The sequence below is a fragment of the Stegodyphus dumicola genome, chromosome 1, assembly GCF_044657685.1.
Source record: "Stegodyphus dumicola isolate Sdum_Otavi_A_Nest chromosome 1, ASM4465768v1".
Classification (NCBI taxonomy): Eukaryota; Metazoa; Arthropoda; class Arachnida; order Araneae; family Eresidae; genus Stegodyphus; species Stegodyphus dumicola.
In genome coordinates this window covers 165,633,939-165,651,134 of record NC_140768.1, presented here as the reverse complement: position 1 = coordinate 165,651,134, position 17,196 = coordinate 165,633,939, and the positions used below count along the sequence as shown (strand labels likewise).

Below are 17,196 nucleotides of genomic sequence, written 5' to 3'. Positions count from 1 at the left end.
GAAGATTAAGGAACAACGCAATCTGCAACATTACCTGAATTAGATAATTTCAGCTTAGCTTATACCGTCCGTTATACATTAAACGCGCTTGCGTAAACGTATTATGCGCATGCGCACACGCATATTCGCAGCCGTAAAGGTCTTATGCGCATGCGTCGCTTTGACGCATGCGCAGAAATTTTGTAGATTTGAGGTCCGGATTATATATCATTCCGGATTATGGGTGTCCGAATTAACGACTTTTGACTGTATATAAAATTACATAATTAGTACAGCATTTTTTTACATTGCTATCTATTCTGTTTCTTTGATATTTGCTATTTTTTAAACATTTCTCAGTTTATAAATATAGATCATTAATTGTAACATAATTTTTCTGAATATATAAAGCTATGATTGAACATGTTATAAGTAATAGAATGTTGTGATTTGAAATATTTATCTTCAATGAATATGAAAGCGTATAAATATCATTAATTTCAATAAACATATTGGTATGCCTCTGCTTAAGGCAAAAAAATATCTATGTAATGCTCTACTTAGAGTCAGCATTGCAATATATGTTTTAAAAATTCCTCAGTGTAACCTCAAAAATATGTATTGATATTTATAATTATAAAAACACATAATTTCTAGACCTTTCACCAGAAAACGTTGAGGCATTATTTCCAATTCAATCAGTTCTTATGATTCAGAGAACGTAAAGAGATAATATAAAAATCAGCTCTGTGCTTCAAATCCCTAATGCATTATTTATGGAACTCCTAAATGTATTCTTTTCATGTGGTATCTATTGTCATGACTTTGAGCACACATGTTTGGGACAAGAATATTTGCATCTGATAAATGTTTGTTAATATAAATATTCAGTTTAAATTGAATTTTCAGAATATATTTTCATATGTGAAATTTTCAGAAATTTTTATACATGGAACATACCTTCATCCACATTAAGAAACCTTATAATGTATTTTGCTTATATCATTTAATGACTATTATCTAAAAATATGTCGCATTACTTAGCATTCCTGACTGCATAACTTTTCTTCTGTTTTATCTTCTCAGAAACAAAATAAATCATTATATTTTAATGCTTTTCTGCATAAATTATTTCCTTTTATTTAGTCCCAGAAATAAAATAAACCAACTTACTTTAATGTTTTTTTCTGAAATAATTTAAAGTAGTCTTTTAGATATTTTCAGTAACAATTTGGATATAAAAGTTCAGCTGAACTTTGGGAAGTGGCCATTACATGTTTTGCTATGCTTTTGTACACTAAAGCCTACATTTAATAATTTTATTGCATCGAATCTACTGTCTCTTATTTTAGATTACAAGTGAATAATTTCTTATGGGATTCACGATTAGGCCTTTTCAACACTAGATTTTTTTTCCACTTGTTGTAATCTCAACTATTTCTAAATGTTAGGTTAGGTTATTTAACTATGGCAAAGCCTTGAGGGCTATCTGCCTAAGGGGACGGATGTCTTTGTGGAGGACTTTCTAAGGGAAACTGGCTCGTATACACGTTACACATGGGTAAAACCACGAAAACGGCCATGCAGCCAACCCATTTGCGGGATTCGAACCTTGGACCGAACTACCAGTGTTCAGAGACTTTACCGCTCGGCCGCTGGTGGGCCCCTATTTCTAAATAATGTCATCTGGTGTGACCGCACAGATTCTAGTGCCAGCTCTCATGAGGTTTCAGGTGGTTTATAGACGTCTTTTATTTCCTTTCAGAGGCAGATGTAAATGCTCCAAGTCCTTATATGCATCATAAGAGAGTGATTTTTTATTACTGAAAAACAGCTAAAACAGAAGCAAAATGCATGGTCTTTTTCTTCACTATGATTAATTAATTATGATCTCCATTGTTCAAGTCCCTGATGCAATGATTTGGTGAATATTTTCTAAAATAAAATAATTATCCCCTTTCTCTAGCAGATCTTTCAGTTCTTTGGCATCACTTACAGAAGGATTCTATCTTATCACATCAATGTTGAAGTACATTACTCAATTTCTTTTATGAAGAGAAAAATGCTAAAGCAATGCAATTATTGCTCTCATTATTACTAATGTCAAAATTACTAGGATAACACGTCCTGATTTTGGTGGGACAGTCCTGCTTTTTGGAGGACTATCCCGTGCCCCATAGATTTTTAAAAATGTCCCGCTTTTTTAGAAAACATCTGCATTTCTTATTTTAAATGTACTGTTAAAATATATTACCTATTATTTATTAATTATTATAGTAAATATAAAGAAATAAAAAATACATAAATAAAAAAAACACATAAAATGTATGCAGAGTACACTAAAATAGGCGATGTAACGAGTTAGATTTACTCGGTGGTGTTCGATCATTGTCGTTACGTCTCGTCAAGGAATATCTATTGTTAATGGAGGAACAGCTAGCATTAGCTCAAGGGCTATTTGCTTTCTACACTATAAACCAAATCAAAGTTTCAGATCAATTGATTGTACATCGTAAATGATCAAAACATTGTACGACAAAAAATTTTCAGAAGCAACGACAAAAACTGAAGCAATTATTTGTAATGTTTTTTCACTATATTCGTTTTCACAATTGCAGAAACAATTAGATTTTAAATGCACATTTATATCCATATATTATGATGCTTCCAACCACAAAAATTTTAAATTATTTTCCACAATTGTTAAACTTTTTGATCTAGAAACAGAAATTAAAATTAGAATATTAGATTTTATTTCACTGCCGGGTGAAACTTCAGAAATAATTTTTGATTCAATAAGTACTATTTAAAAAAATAATAATTTAAACTATAAAATCATTGCCTATTGTGAAGATAACACTAATGCAAATTTTGGTGGAAAAGCTAGAAGAAGCATCAATAACGTTTTTACGAACTTAACGAACATTTGAACCACAAAATTATTAGAGTAGCTTGTTGGAAAGAAGGAACGGAAGACCCTCAGATGTATCCCCAGGGGTGTTCTCTATCAAAATTTGGATGGCTGCAGCATTAACGTAGTGGAATTATACCTGTATTACCAACAGTTTAATTTGCATATTCCACCACATGATGAAATGATGCTTGGTAATGAATTTGGAAAGAAATGAAGGACAGAAGATATGCTTCTAGTTCCATATAATTTGATATTAGTCTAACACTGACATACAGTGTGTTCATTTTAAAGCAGATAAGAAACAAAATCATTATTTCAGTCTTGTATCTCTATTATTACAGTTGTTTTAAAGGGAGAATCAAGTAATAGAAAATAAAATAAAAAATAGAAATGCAAAACTCAAATAATGATATTTTAAATGATCTGTCTTATAATAAATGCACTGTGTTATGAATAACACAACATATTGCATTACACTTTACTCATATCTTATCACAGCAACTTCAGTCCCGTCTTCCCTAGGATACTATGTTCAGCTGTTTCTTTGTAATATACATGTCAATAACCTTATATTTATGTTAGAAGATAGGGATGTAAATGTATTGATGTATGCTGAAAATTTGGTGACATGGTCTTCCATCCTCAAAAAAGGTACACAGAAATAGTTAATTAAATGATGTCATGAAGACTTGAGTACTTGGTGCCAATTAAATAACATGCATAGAAACAGAAAAGCCTGCCTGTATAACTTTTGCATTGTGTCACAAGCCTTTTGACTTGGAGTTTTATATAATAATATCCATGTGCCTCAATACTAAACTTTTAACTAAATGGGAATTGTCTTAAATAGAAATTTGTCTTGGAATTAATGGATTGGAGGAATTATCATTGAAATAATTGTTTCTAAACTTTTAACTACATGGTAATTGTCTTAAATAGGAATTGGTCTTGGAATTAATGGGTGGAGGAACTAACGTTAAAGATAAATAATTTTTTCAATGTAATTAAACAACAGGAGTAAGGTGGGGATATGCGACTTCCACTTTATTTACAACTTACAAACCTACTTACTGTTATGAAATATTCCAGCACTCAATTAATAACTGCCTTTGAGGATTTGAAGAACAAATTGGAACAAATGCAAAATCAGATTCTTCACCTTGACTAGCATTGAAAAAAACAATTCTAAGAGTTACTTTTATACTTAACTGGACAACTGTGCATGTCTCATGAGATACAAATTTCCAACTCAAGTTTCAACAACATTCTTAGACTTTCATAGATGTCTCGGATAAACTTTGAGCCACAAAACTTGAAATTCAGCAGGGTTTTGTTTAATTTACATTGAGGGAAAAACTCAAGGATTTTGATGATTTACTAGACTGGTGCCCTTGTGAAGATACAATAGTTGTGTTTTGATTAGCAGTGGAATATCATTGCTGGGCTGTCCACATGAGTAAGACTGGAATTTTTAATAGTCTTGATTATCTCTGCCATTCTGGCTTTATGGATAGTGATCACTTCCTTCTTTGTCCTGCTCTAATAAAGAATTCTCTACTTAAACATAATTGGGAAGCTCGAAATAACATGAGACTTTTTTCACACTATTTTAAACTTTAGTAATTTAAATTTAGCATTTTAAACTTTAGTAATTTAAATTCTGGCTTGGCTATTGAATTCTAATTTTATGCTTATATGCTATATTTTAATATTGTTTTATCACCTAAGGACAAATTTTCAAAGGTTTTTCTTTTCAAGTATATAGTTTACGAAATTTAACTCATAATATCCTAAAATATGATTTCAACTAACAAGGAATAAATAACATTTTTATGACTTGAGTATCAAGTATAATAACTGAAATTCAAATATTTCTTATTCGTAACATATTTTACTTGTATTCACTATCAAACATGCCAAACTTGAATAACACTGAATCTTGAAGGATCTTAATATCCAGTACTGTAAGCCTGAATACAGATGATACTGTAAGCAGCTTCTGTTTTATTACTTGATAAATACAAAGTTCTAAGACTGAAAACGAGGGGGAAAAAAAAAAAAAAAAAAAAAAGATTAAAAACCTAGGAATTGAAATACCACAACATATAAGGGAGAGTTAAATAAGCACGTAACTAAAAAAATAAGAAAACTGTAGCATGTTTTTCTTTAGTACTACTACTTTAATACATTTTATTACCTGTTACAACAAGTTTGATTGTTATGGCATTTGGATTTACAAAGTAGATCAGCTGATTTGCACAAACAGATGTTCGTAGTACACTTTTTTTAACAGCTGCATTTTCTAAGTCCTTGTACCCCAACTAAAGAATTTTTTTTTTTTTTTTTTTTTTTTTTTTTTTTTTTTTTACTATTTCACATACACTTACTTCTTCTATACCAACTTCTTCAATGTTCAAAAAATTTTTCTTTACAAAAAATAAACTGCTTTCCTGTTTACAACGATTTTAATTTACCGAACTTACTATCAAAAACATAAAAACTCATCATCTTAAATATATCTAATAACGGCTATTATTGATTTTGGATCCATTTTTGATCTATCAATATCAGGTACTTTTATTTTAACATTTTCCCAAAAGTATTTGTCCAAATGTAGGTTTCGGAAAGTTTTTAGTAGACACAGTCTTCATCTTCTTTGCCTGCTTCTGAAGTCCTTCCTTAACTGTCTCTCGAAACACTTTCACATTTTGAGTTTTCTTGATAATTGCACCCGTTGTGTCAGAGCATATATCTGGTTCTTTCATTTCAATTCAAACTTTAGTATCTGCTTCCATTGTTATGTCTGATTATTTTTCATATGCATTATTATTATCTTGCAATTCTAAATCAACTGTTGATTCGAGATTAGTTTTCCCATTTTCTGTATTAATCACACATTCATTAGTAATACATACTTATAACTTTTTTCTAAATCCTGTTCAGTGGTCATGTTACTAATCAAATTATGTGGCAAAACTGAGTTAGCAAGTCCTAGCTTCATAAGACAACTTTGCAGGACATCACAGGATAGCTTCATTAAGATGAACATTTGAATCCTTCCTGATATGCTTTGTTTTTTATTTTTGAACAAATTTTAATCCTTCTGACCAATTTCCTATCTTATTTGTTTCCAACATGTTCTCAACATCTTGGTTCACCCGTTCGACAGAACTTTGTGACTGACTGTGTCTCGGTTTTCAGTGAGCTATTTTTATATCACTCCACATTTCACATAAACTGTTTATGATTTGATTTGGTTGCAAAATTCCCTCCTATTATCAGAGTGAAGAATGCTCAGGGCTCCAAAAGCTATGAAAATATCCAGAAAGTGATATGCTACTTCAACAATTCTTTTACTGTGTAAACATCGGAGTAGGACAAATTGTGCAAGATGATCTTGATGCACTCAAATGAATTTCATATCATGATCAGTATTGGACTGCATATCTATTAGGTTGACTTGGCATCGAGAATTCATTTCACTATGCACAACTGATTTAATTACAATCCCATCTTTCACAGTTTTTTGTTTCTTCTGACATGGTTCGCATAGTCTTAAATATGTGAAAATAGGTTCTACTGTTACATTCTTGTACTTACGATTCAGTTCTTTAATCATGCAAGTTCTTTCACCATGGCCAATTGCAATATGAGTGCTGTGTTGAATACTTCATCAGTTGTAACATAATATAGGATTTTTGCAAATAGTGATATTATAAGTTTGTCCTTTCCTCCAATTAGAATACGACAACGTTTCAACCTTCTGTAATGAACTGTTTGTTTCTCCATCACATATTTCTCACTTGTTAAATAAAAGCAGTTATCAGGCTTATTTTTTACAAATTCAGACAAAATGTCATAATCTTTTTCTGCATAACATCACTCATTTCCCATCAGCAAAATAAAAAAAGCAAAGTATGTAAAAATGGAAACAAACTTCAGGGAAAGTGCAGAATCACCCCTGTTTAGCGCATTTCTCAAAATCGCCAACTTGAAAATAACAAGTCTAAGAATTGCACAAACTCAGTGTCCATGTACACAATGACCTATTTTTGCTTAAAATAACATCAGAGAATTACACAAACTCGGCACTACGCACTCCCTTGACTTTGTCCATGTGAACATCGATAAGTGGGCGATTCTGCACTTGCGCCCAAACTTCTTCTTTTTTAGATCGTAGCTGCTTACACTTGTTTAAATTATGTCCAAGTTAGACTGCGAATGGTGCAAATAAGGAGAGGCAGGAACAGAAAAGTGTCATGACGGAATTTGCGTGCGGAGGCTTATTCAAGGTTGATTTAAATCCCTCGTTTCAGGATTTTACCAGAAGGCATTGGTAACTCCTCGGTTTTACCTCAAAGGCTGAAGTGGAATCATATTAAAGCATACTTTGAGCTTTTAACAAGCTACTTTGGTAAAAGCTAGGATTTACCAGACTTTAGGATCTTACAGTAACATATCTCCATTCATACTGCGTATAATATTTTACTCGTAAAATGTATACGATTCTCTTATATTCTTATATATATTGATTCAAATAATGAATAAAACTTAAATGCAATAATGAAAAACAAGTGCAAATGATTTTTTAAAAAGTACATAGCTTTTTCATAATATTTATTAAATTATAAAATGAACAAATATAATTTTTTCACAATTTTTATTTATTAAATTATAAAATGAATAAATATCATTATTTCACAATTCACAAAATTACACATATATACAATAGTTAATATATATTATTAGTAATCTTCCTTTTACTTACTGTTTATTCCTAACCTATTTTTTTTTTTTTTTTTTCTTTATTACAGATACTTTAATAATCCCATTAAAATATTCTCGTGCTTTCATTTTAAATGATGTTATGATCATCAGTTATGTTATGATCATGTTATCAAAAACAGCAGTAATATTAAAGAATATGAAGATTTAAAAATTATTAGAACACTGCTCGTATTTTGTTATACTTCTAACTCGGAAAAAAAAATCTTCCGGATTCTACAATTCTGAAGTTTTAGTTACATGCTCCATTACATAACGCATTTGTAATCTAAGTTTGTTTTATTTGGTTATTAATGCAGTTATATGTAATCATGTCGAAACATTTATCAATACGTAATGGATGTAGTTACCAAATAATTTTTTGCCATCGGTGTTTGTTTACATCATGATATTAAGGATTTTCTATAAACTAAACTTCTCGAAATTCACATAAAAAAGTGGAAAACAGCCAATTATAGTAACCCAGACAAATAGTTTGTGACGTATTGTTGCCACCAGTCACGTGAGACTCGCTAACTTCCGTAAACCGTCAGCGTTTGTAGTCGCATAATTGTAACGGACTTATTCAATTCACTCAAACAGCGATCGTTATCCAGCATTAGCGATCATTTTTGAAAACGGGGAAAGTGCAGAATCGCCCACTGCTTGGTGCGTTTTTAAGAATTGCATATACTCGGTATCCATGTACACATCGACCTATTTTCACTTAAAAAAAATCTCAGAATTGCACAAAAATGGCTTTGCGCACTCTCGACTTTATCCATGTACACATTGACTTATTTTCACTTAAAAAGTAAAAAAAAATTGACAAAAATCCAATCTTTCTTACGCTTGTAAAAAGCGCCAAACAAACGCCAACCCAAAAAAGTGGGCGATTCTTCACTTTGACCTTGAAAAGATGCTTTTCTACTGACCTGAATTTATATACATTAAATTTCATGTTTATCCAGCTGATTTCTTGCCTTCATATGCTTAATATCATGTTTAGAATGCTAAACATTACTCAAACATGAGTACTACCACGTCTTACCTGATAATTTAGTCGTATACCGCTTGAAACCATCGCCGGTAGCACGCTTGGCGATGAAAGAGGCTCTACACAGACTGGGCAACATGTAAGTCACCACTTGTAACATGATGGTGGAAAAGGTATGAGCACCTGAAAGACCTACATAAACAATGCTCAGGACACCGTGTTCCTCAATTTTTTGTACATAACGCGGAGGGGGAAATTCTCGCCGCCAAATTCCTTGGCGAATTTTTCCCTCTGCTTTCTAGCGGTGTTATAGCAAACTGGTTTACATCACGTCTATCGAATCTTGCTTCTGGTGTGCAGTAAACGCGACAAGGTCATTTTGGTCATAAAAGGGTCATTTTGGTATTGGCTATAATTTTCAAAATCGCGCTAAGGCTGCATTGTATACTAGGATTTTACCGCTCAGGATCCATTGGCCCCGAACAGATCCTCTCTTTTTTTTTTTTTTTGTACAGCTTTGTCTATTACCTATCCTGGAGCTATTTCTGTATTAAGCATGCATGGCCTCCGAAGACAAAGGTCATCTTTCTCCTTCTTTTGTTCTACTTTCATAAAAGTGAAATCGCAAGCTAGTTTCCAAAATCATTTTTCACATGCAAGTCAGCGTGTTGTTCGTCAGCAAGTAATGGCCCCAATGAACGGTAAGCACTTCATGCATTGAAATATCAAGGTACTGGCCGCGATAATAGCCAAACAGTTACATTAACTATCAAGCTGCCGTCTAGGTTCACAAGAGGTTCAAAATTATTAAATAATTACCATGAAAATCACAGTAGTTTAACTTTTCCGGATTAAATACAACTTGTGGTTAAAGTGCAGAATCGCCCACTTGTTTGCTTGGCGCTTTTTACAAGAGTAAGAAAAATTGGATTTTTGTCAATTTTCTATGACTTTTTAAGTGAAAATAGGTCGATGTGTACATGGATAAAGTCAAGGGAGTGCGCAATGCCATTTTTGTGCAATTCTGAAATTTTTTTTTTAAGTGAAAAAGGGCCGATGTATGGATATCGTGTAAATGCAATTCTTAAAAACGCACCAAGGAATGGGTGATTTTGCACTTCCCCGCAACTTGTGATGATTGTTGAATAAAAGATGTATTTCGTCGTTTGATTCTTCTGTTTTAGTATCCTAAGGATACCAAGACTACTACTATCCTAGTATTTCCCCTTTTTTACTCTGTTATTACAAGTATATTTCATACTAATATTTTTCATCAGATTCTCAGTCTCAACATCCCATATAAAGTTTACCAGAGGACCGTATCGTAAATAAATACAAATTTGCATAAAAACATCCATGTAAAATTTTATCAAAATAATTACAAAAGATGATTTCAAAATTTGTTATCTAACCTTTACATCTCCTCTTCTCATGTTCACATGTGCACTTTTTACCAACTGTCACAATTACCCCCATTGTTGCTTTATTTGAATATTCATTTTATTTACATTCGTACCATGTGTCTGTGCTTACTTCTCTATAGCATACTACTTGAATGACGGTAAGTGCAGGAAATATCCCGTTAGGACTAAAACTGTCTACTCTTTTGATTGGTGCAAATCAAATTGCGATGATACCAAGCTGGCGAACTTATCGCCAACTAAAATCGCACATGAAACTAGAGGGCAATTTTTTTCCTAATATGAGATAGGACTTGCCACGGAAGTGATTTCTGACAGACAGACAGACAGACAAAGTAGACAGATGTCTTGTTTTGCACCCGCTAAGTCTTTCTGCACCGATGGGCGAAAAATCAAGCATAGGTGCGAAGGAAAGGTATATAGAAAGAGGGGCAATTTCGTATTTGAAGAGAGTAAAAAGGAACTTCGTACATTTTTTACGAGTTCAAAAGGCCAGAAAGAAAAGATGGAACAAAATAAAATTTAAAATAAATGGCCCAAAAATAATGGAGGAGAAAAAAAAAAAGGGCCTATAGAAAGAAAAGGAAAAGAAGTAGAAAATATCCTAAAATACGATTGTGTCCATGAGTGTAGTTAAGGAGTTCATCTGCAAAAATTAGTGTCTTTAAGAAGCAAACTTTAGCTAAGTTAAAAAAAAAAAAAAAAAAAAGAATGAATTCCTACATGGTAATGTGTATGCCCTTATCTTGAGACCTAACTAGAAAAGACATATATCATCACAGAGATGTACATAATATTTTAACTAAAGTAACATTAAATATTACCGTTCCCAAAAAATTCATGTATATTTCAGAAAAACAGTAATTGACAAAATTATAAATCCATCATACACAGTGTGAGAGCATTTCAGCAAAAATAAATTATACAGTTTATTTTTCTTAAATATTAGTTAAATATAAAATTAATGTATTAATTTAACCGTTGAAATTTATTATAGTACAAGTTTAACAAATTCCGTCACTGTATTTTTATTTGCTCATAATTCTAAGTTTGAGACCTGAAAAAAAAAGTCGGGGATCTTTGTTACAAAAATCACAATCTATACTCATCGATGATCAAGAGATCCCCATTTTTCCCTCACAAGAAATTCCTAAGCACGAAAAGGAGGGCCTCCGAAGGGTGTGAGTTGCTGATAATAAGGCTCCTCTAAATAAAATTTAAAATAAATGGCCCAAAAATAATAGAGGAAAAAAAAAAAAGGCCTCTAGAATGAAAAGGAAAAGAAGTAGGAAATATCCTAAAATACGATTGTGTCCATGAGTGTAGTTAAAAGGAGAAGAAACTGTCTTCATTTACAATAAATAGTGTCTCACATGTGTGTTTGTGTAGTGAGTGTGTTTGGTAATGGTGAATAGATGTGTGACTGGGGAAAAAACAATTATTGACGGTGTTAAAATGCTTCGTATCAAGGTATTTAGCATGGAATATAAAGTAATATGTACGCTTGCATCCTGAGATATCAACAAAGGTCATCAAACAAAAGTATATATTAATTTAACCAAAGTAACTTATGCTACTTTCATTCTCAACATTTTCATACATTTTTCAAAAAACAGCATCAGACTAACAACAGAGAACCATATACAATATATACAATACAAGACCACAATCGCACACACCAAATATATATATATATATATATATATATATATATATGTGTGTGTGTGTGTGTGTGTGTGTGTAAATTACTGAGTATATGTATTAAAAACACAAATTAAACAGTATTTATTAATTTAACTATCATAATTTATTACAAGATTAATTATTTTACTATCATAATTTATTACTAGTTAAATAATGTTAGTATAACACAATGAGGCACACTGTTATTTATATAAGCTCATAATTCTAAGAATTCATTTAAGGCGGTGAAGAATAAACCATCCCTTACATATGGACATTTAACAGATAGCAAAGAACAGTATGAGAAAAAGTCGGTGAGGTATAATATTTTTTAAAGGCGAAACTATATTCAAGCGATCTAGAAAGAAATGAGAATCCAGAAGATCCGAGAGGGAAATAGCGCGATGCCCAAATTATCCCTCTCATCCCCAAATTTTCCCTCTCTCGAGATTCCTTAAGGGTTTTGTAAGTGTTGACACACGTGAACTGATAACGCTGGCGTCTGTTTGGAGTTGATACACAAAGGAAGCCACAAGCAATGGCAATTTCAAGTATTTTTTAATGCTTTAAACTGATGAAAAATTAAGATTTATTTATTTAAATGCACTTATTTAAAGAAATTTGATTTAGTTTAGATGAAAAAAAAGTACTTATCTTAAAATTCCAGGCTTTTGGAGTATATCCTTACATTGTCCGCTGTTTTATTCTCGTCAACATCGGAGCCGAAATTCATTGGAATGATATAGGTGTTGTAGGGAAAAAAACATTTTTCAAAGAAATTTAATTGATAATCACCAAGAGGAAAGGAAATATTTTCACTTTTTTACGGAGCGCAGCGATCGTGCTGCCGCTTGCCTCGGTGATCGCAGACCATAACGTCAGATTAGTTTAAAACCTGTTACCGAACATTACTACGGTTATAATTCTTCTTTCACGGGTTTTTTTTTAAATGTTATTTATATAAAGGGGCGACTGTAATAAATCAACTTATAAAATAAAAAGTTATAAAACATTTCACATACAAAAAATTTTTTTGATTTTTCTTTACCGTACCTGCTTGTGGTAAATATTTCAAGAAAGAATGGTACAAAATTATTTATTTAATAAACAGAAAATTTAAAAAATTACAGGCATATTTTTTTTTTATATTTGTTATTTGTGCCTTAGGATAATTTTTTTTAATGCTCTAGAAGTAATTTTTATATTCTTTGGATAGTGAATGTTTATATGAAGTTAAATCCAAAAGTAATTGCCCTACTTTGTGTCATAAATGCACATCAGTTGACTTATAATGCTAATTTTGCTAAACAACGGATCAAAACGAGTAATTAGCAGTGAACTACACACACACACATAATGCTATAAAATGGTATCTAGAAGTTTCAAGAGTAGTTTGTTATTTAATACATGAACAGATCATATCACAATTTGTTTTTAAAGAAAATACGAACGTGTTTGATTAATACGAAGTCAGATCCAAAAGAAATTGCCCTACTTTCTGTTATAAATGCACATTTCTTGACTTATAATACTAATTTTGCTAAACAACAGCTCTAAATGAATAACCAGCTGTCAAATATATAAGTAAACACTGCTCTCAAACCTTTTCACTACATATTTTCCCCTCCTTCCTAGATACATAATAATACCATTTCCATTCCATTTCATTTACCGCTGTAATACTGCGTGAATTTGCAGGGTTTAATAATACATATTCATTCTTTGAATTTACTTCCTTAGCATGTTGGCGTAATAAAATATGGCTTACATGCATAAAGAAGCCAAATTGTCATCACCTAAGGCTCCTATATACCAGGCTGAATCATCAGGCATTCGCGCTCCCAAGTGGGAGATTTAATGGCGGCTGTGTAGTTACGGTGCAACAATTTTTTGTGTTTCTTTTGTGTAAAATGGGCGGATGTACAGCTGTTAATTGTTCAAATCATTCACGGAAAAGTCATACATTGGTAAAATTTCCTAAAAATGAAGAAAGAAGAAAAATATGGGTAAATAATTGCCGAAGAGACAATTGGAAACCTGGTCCAGGCGCTGAACTTTGCTTAGTAAGTATAATGTTAATTACGCCTTCATTTAGAGTTTATATCTTCTCTGATGTTTATAATGTGCAAGTAAAATGAAATTCTTGTGTACAATAACCTGAGTATTTGCTAATTTCTGTAATAATAGCTATAATTAAATTAGTCTAGGGTTAATGTACCAGTCGCCAAACATCGCCAATGTAGATGTTTTGAATGTGGAAAAGAAATTTCTCTTCTAATATAAAGCGCGGATTTTGTTTTCCTGTGCTAATTGTGGAATTTATACTAATGTAACATGAAAATCATTAGCATATTGAAATTTATTAAAAAATAAATAATAATTTGGAAAGTCAAGATAAAATCTGAATGTTTGCTAAAGATATATGTAACATTACACTATAGTTGCAATATCGTTGGAATGATATATAATTTTTTCCTTTATTTTATAATCACTATTGTTAAAAAGTTAGATGAGTTGTTTATGCACGGAACCCACTACTGTTTCTTGGTTAAAATAACTTCCAGAATTTTGACATTGACATCTGAAGTCAATAGAATAAATTGAATAGTGTGAGACAAAATATATACAATCTGACTTCAATAATTGCAAGGATTGTGCACGTTTATTTATAATCACAGTATTATACAATTTGGCAATGGAGTAAAGATTTAGAAATGAATGCAGAACATTCAAATTAGTATTTTCTTGTTTCTAATATATAGAAATATAGTCTATTTTCCAGTATAAAAGTTTTACTTAAAAGTATGGGAAAGCAGATTTGTTTCATGCATGATCTTTATAATACTGGTATGAAATGAATGAATTTTAATCTGTAAACAATTTTTTGTTAATATTGAAATGCGTTTCTTTGGGTACATTTTTAGGCACTTGTGGATCATGTCAGACAATATGCAATAGAAAAAAGATGTCCGTGTGCATAAATTTTCCCATTGTGTTACTTCATTTTATCTAAATTTCAAGGGTAATTCTTTTCATTTTTATATGGCATGTTATCAGTATAAAGGCTAGTGAAAATAAATTGGTATGTGTATCTGTTTTTGAAGTGTAATGCTTAAATAAAAAGATGGTGTGTGTTTCTTCATTTAAACAAAATTTCAAGGATAGTATTTTTCAGTGTTTGTTATTTCTCAATGTAAAGGGTAACAAGGGGAAAAAAACTGGTATGGTATATCTGTTTTTTAAGCATGATAATTTTATTTATTTCTTTAGTGATGCATATATAGAGAGAGAAGGTGTTTGGTCCAATTAAAGTTATAATAAATCTAATTTTACTAGATCTCTCCCTCCCCTCAGGTGTAGAAAATTTTCAAGTGCAGAAAGTTTATTTGCAGAATTAATTCATTTCTGATAAACTTATTATCATTAATTTTTTATATAACATGTTATTAAGTTACACATTTGACTACTGTGTAATAAAATTGTATTTAGGGCAAAAAATTAACTATAATTTTGCATCTGGTGACTAATATCATATGCTTCTAAGAATATTACTTTAACTTTTTCCATAATTTTTGTATTTCAGGAACATGAAACTGTTATTTTGATATACTTAAATAATAAAAGTGTGTATCTGAATCAATTAATGGATACAAATATTTTACAGTTATTTTTAGAAGATATTTGCCATATCGCTTCTAATAATTCATAAAATATGTTAAAATATAGGTAAATAATTTGGTGCAGAATTCAAATTTAGGGTTTAAAATATAGTGAATCATAAGACTAAATGATTTTTATTGTCATGATTTGCCTGGGCTTAAGAATGTACTTTTCGCCCGGTGGAAATTGTCATCAAACTGTCCTGAACAGGCTTTTTGTTGATAATAACTTCCAGGCTTATCAGTACCTCCTTTTGAGTGGAGGGTATGCAAATATAGTACCCAATTTAAATTACATTGTGATTGTAATAATATTGTGGTATTAAATAAGTGACTATAATTACAATTTAGATAATTGCATTGTAATTATATTACATTGTGTCTGTGAACTCTTAATTTCATTACTTTATGCAATTATGTTGTAAGTGCATAATCTAATTGCAATAATATAATCTATTCGCAATTACAAAATAATTATAAATGCAGTTACATCTTAAATAGAGGCCATTTTAATACTTTTAAATTTTCGCAAGATAACTTCCCATTAAGGTTCATTTGGAGGAAACTATGCAAATACTAAAAAAGAAGTTATGCTAAATTTACATATTTTGTACAGTACTTTCTTGTTATAATGCTGTTCAATATATCTTCAATACTTTTGTAAATTTAACGACATTCTTTGCAATCACTGTGGTGCTTTAAAAAGAAGTTTCTTAGTTATGCTTTCTAATAAGAATGGGTTTAAAATTAAGTATTATGTATAATAACTAGCAGTTAAAAAAACTTGACTGCATGAAAATGCTGTTGCTGTGTAAAATAAAAAATAAGCTTTCTTTTATGCTTTGAAATGAATTACATTTGATTAAGTCGTCCATTTACAATTTAAGAATGTGGTTAACACACATTCTTAAATTGGACAGGTTTTATCTAAATTATTAGTATAAAATATATAAACTATGAATTATTTTGTAACATAACTCAAATTACAAAATTCATTCTATATACGTTCAAAGTTATTATCTTTTATGGAATAACTGTTTTTTAATTTAGGTAAAAATTGGATTTTTAGAAGTATTACAAATACAATGCAACACAAAGGTGATCTGATTGAAGAGGAAGGACTTTTTATTACGGTTTCTAGTTCGTATTTATATTACATTTGATGAAAAGCATCCAAAACAGAGAATGCTGTACTTTCTTCTTCCATATATGTTATGAAATATTTCACACATTTAAAAGAAAGTGTTTCTTCAGAATCTTGCACAATTATTTCCATATACCTCAGACTTAAATGACAACATATTTTTTTAGTATGAATTTACAGTGTTTTTATGGAAATTTTTGTTAAAATGTCATTAAGATAAATTTATTTGCACACTCTACGCTTTAACTATTTCCCCATTTGACACTATTGAAAGTTTTTATTCATATCTTATTTATTTTAGTCTGCTAACGAAACTGAAACATCTAAAGAATAAGTTATTTTGAATATGTTTACAAAATATACGCGAAATTTTTATTTGAGTGAAAACGTCTATATACTATTCGAGAATTAATAAATTATCCGAAAAGTTTATATGAGCTGAATGCCGCGCGTCTATAAAATAAATCTTTAAAAAACAGCAGACATTCAGCCAGCGTGTGCGATAAACGCGCCAAAATTGGCAGCGCGTTCACTCCCTCGCCAAGAGAGAAAAGTTGGTGATTCAGCCTGGTTTAGAGGAGCCTTATCATCACCAAGGCTCTCCGGAGAGCATATAAGCAAAATGTACACTGCTA

General features: G+C 31.0%; 2 long non-coding RNA genes across 2 annotated transcripts in view; one reads left to right on the top strand and one right to left on the bottom strand.

The window, feature by feature from the left end:
• Positions 1–10,399, bottom strand: part of LOC146999386 (uncharacterized) — a 79,001-nt gene extending 68,602 nt beyond the window's left edge. Inside the window, exon 1 of the long non-coding RNA XR_015042876.1 lies at positions 10,067–10,399. This is a non-coding gene — a long non-coding RNA (uncharacterized LOC146999386). The remainder of the gene's footprint in view (positions 1–10,066) is intronic.
• A 3,164-nt stretch (positions 10,400–13,563) lies between these two features.
• LOC146999385 (uncharacterized) lies at positions 13,564–15,598 on the top strand. Its single transcript, XR_015039650.1, has 2 exons — positions 13,564–13,821; positions 14,683–15,598. It is a non-coding gene; the product is annotated as an uncharacterized LOC146999385 (long non-coding RNA).
• Positions 15,599–17,196: the final 1,598 nt, after the last annotated feature.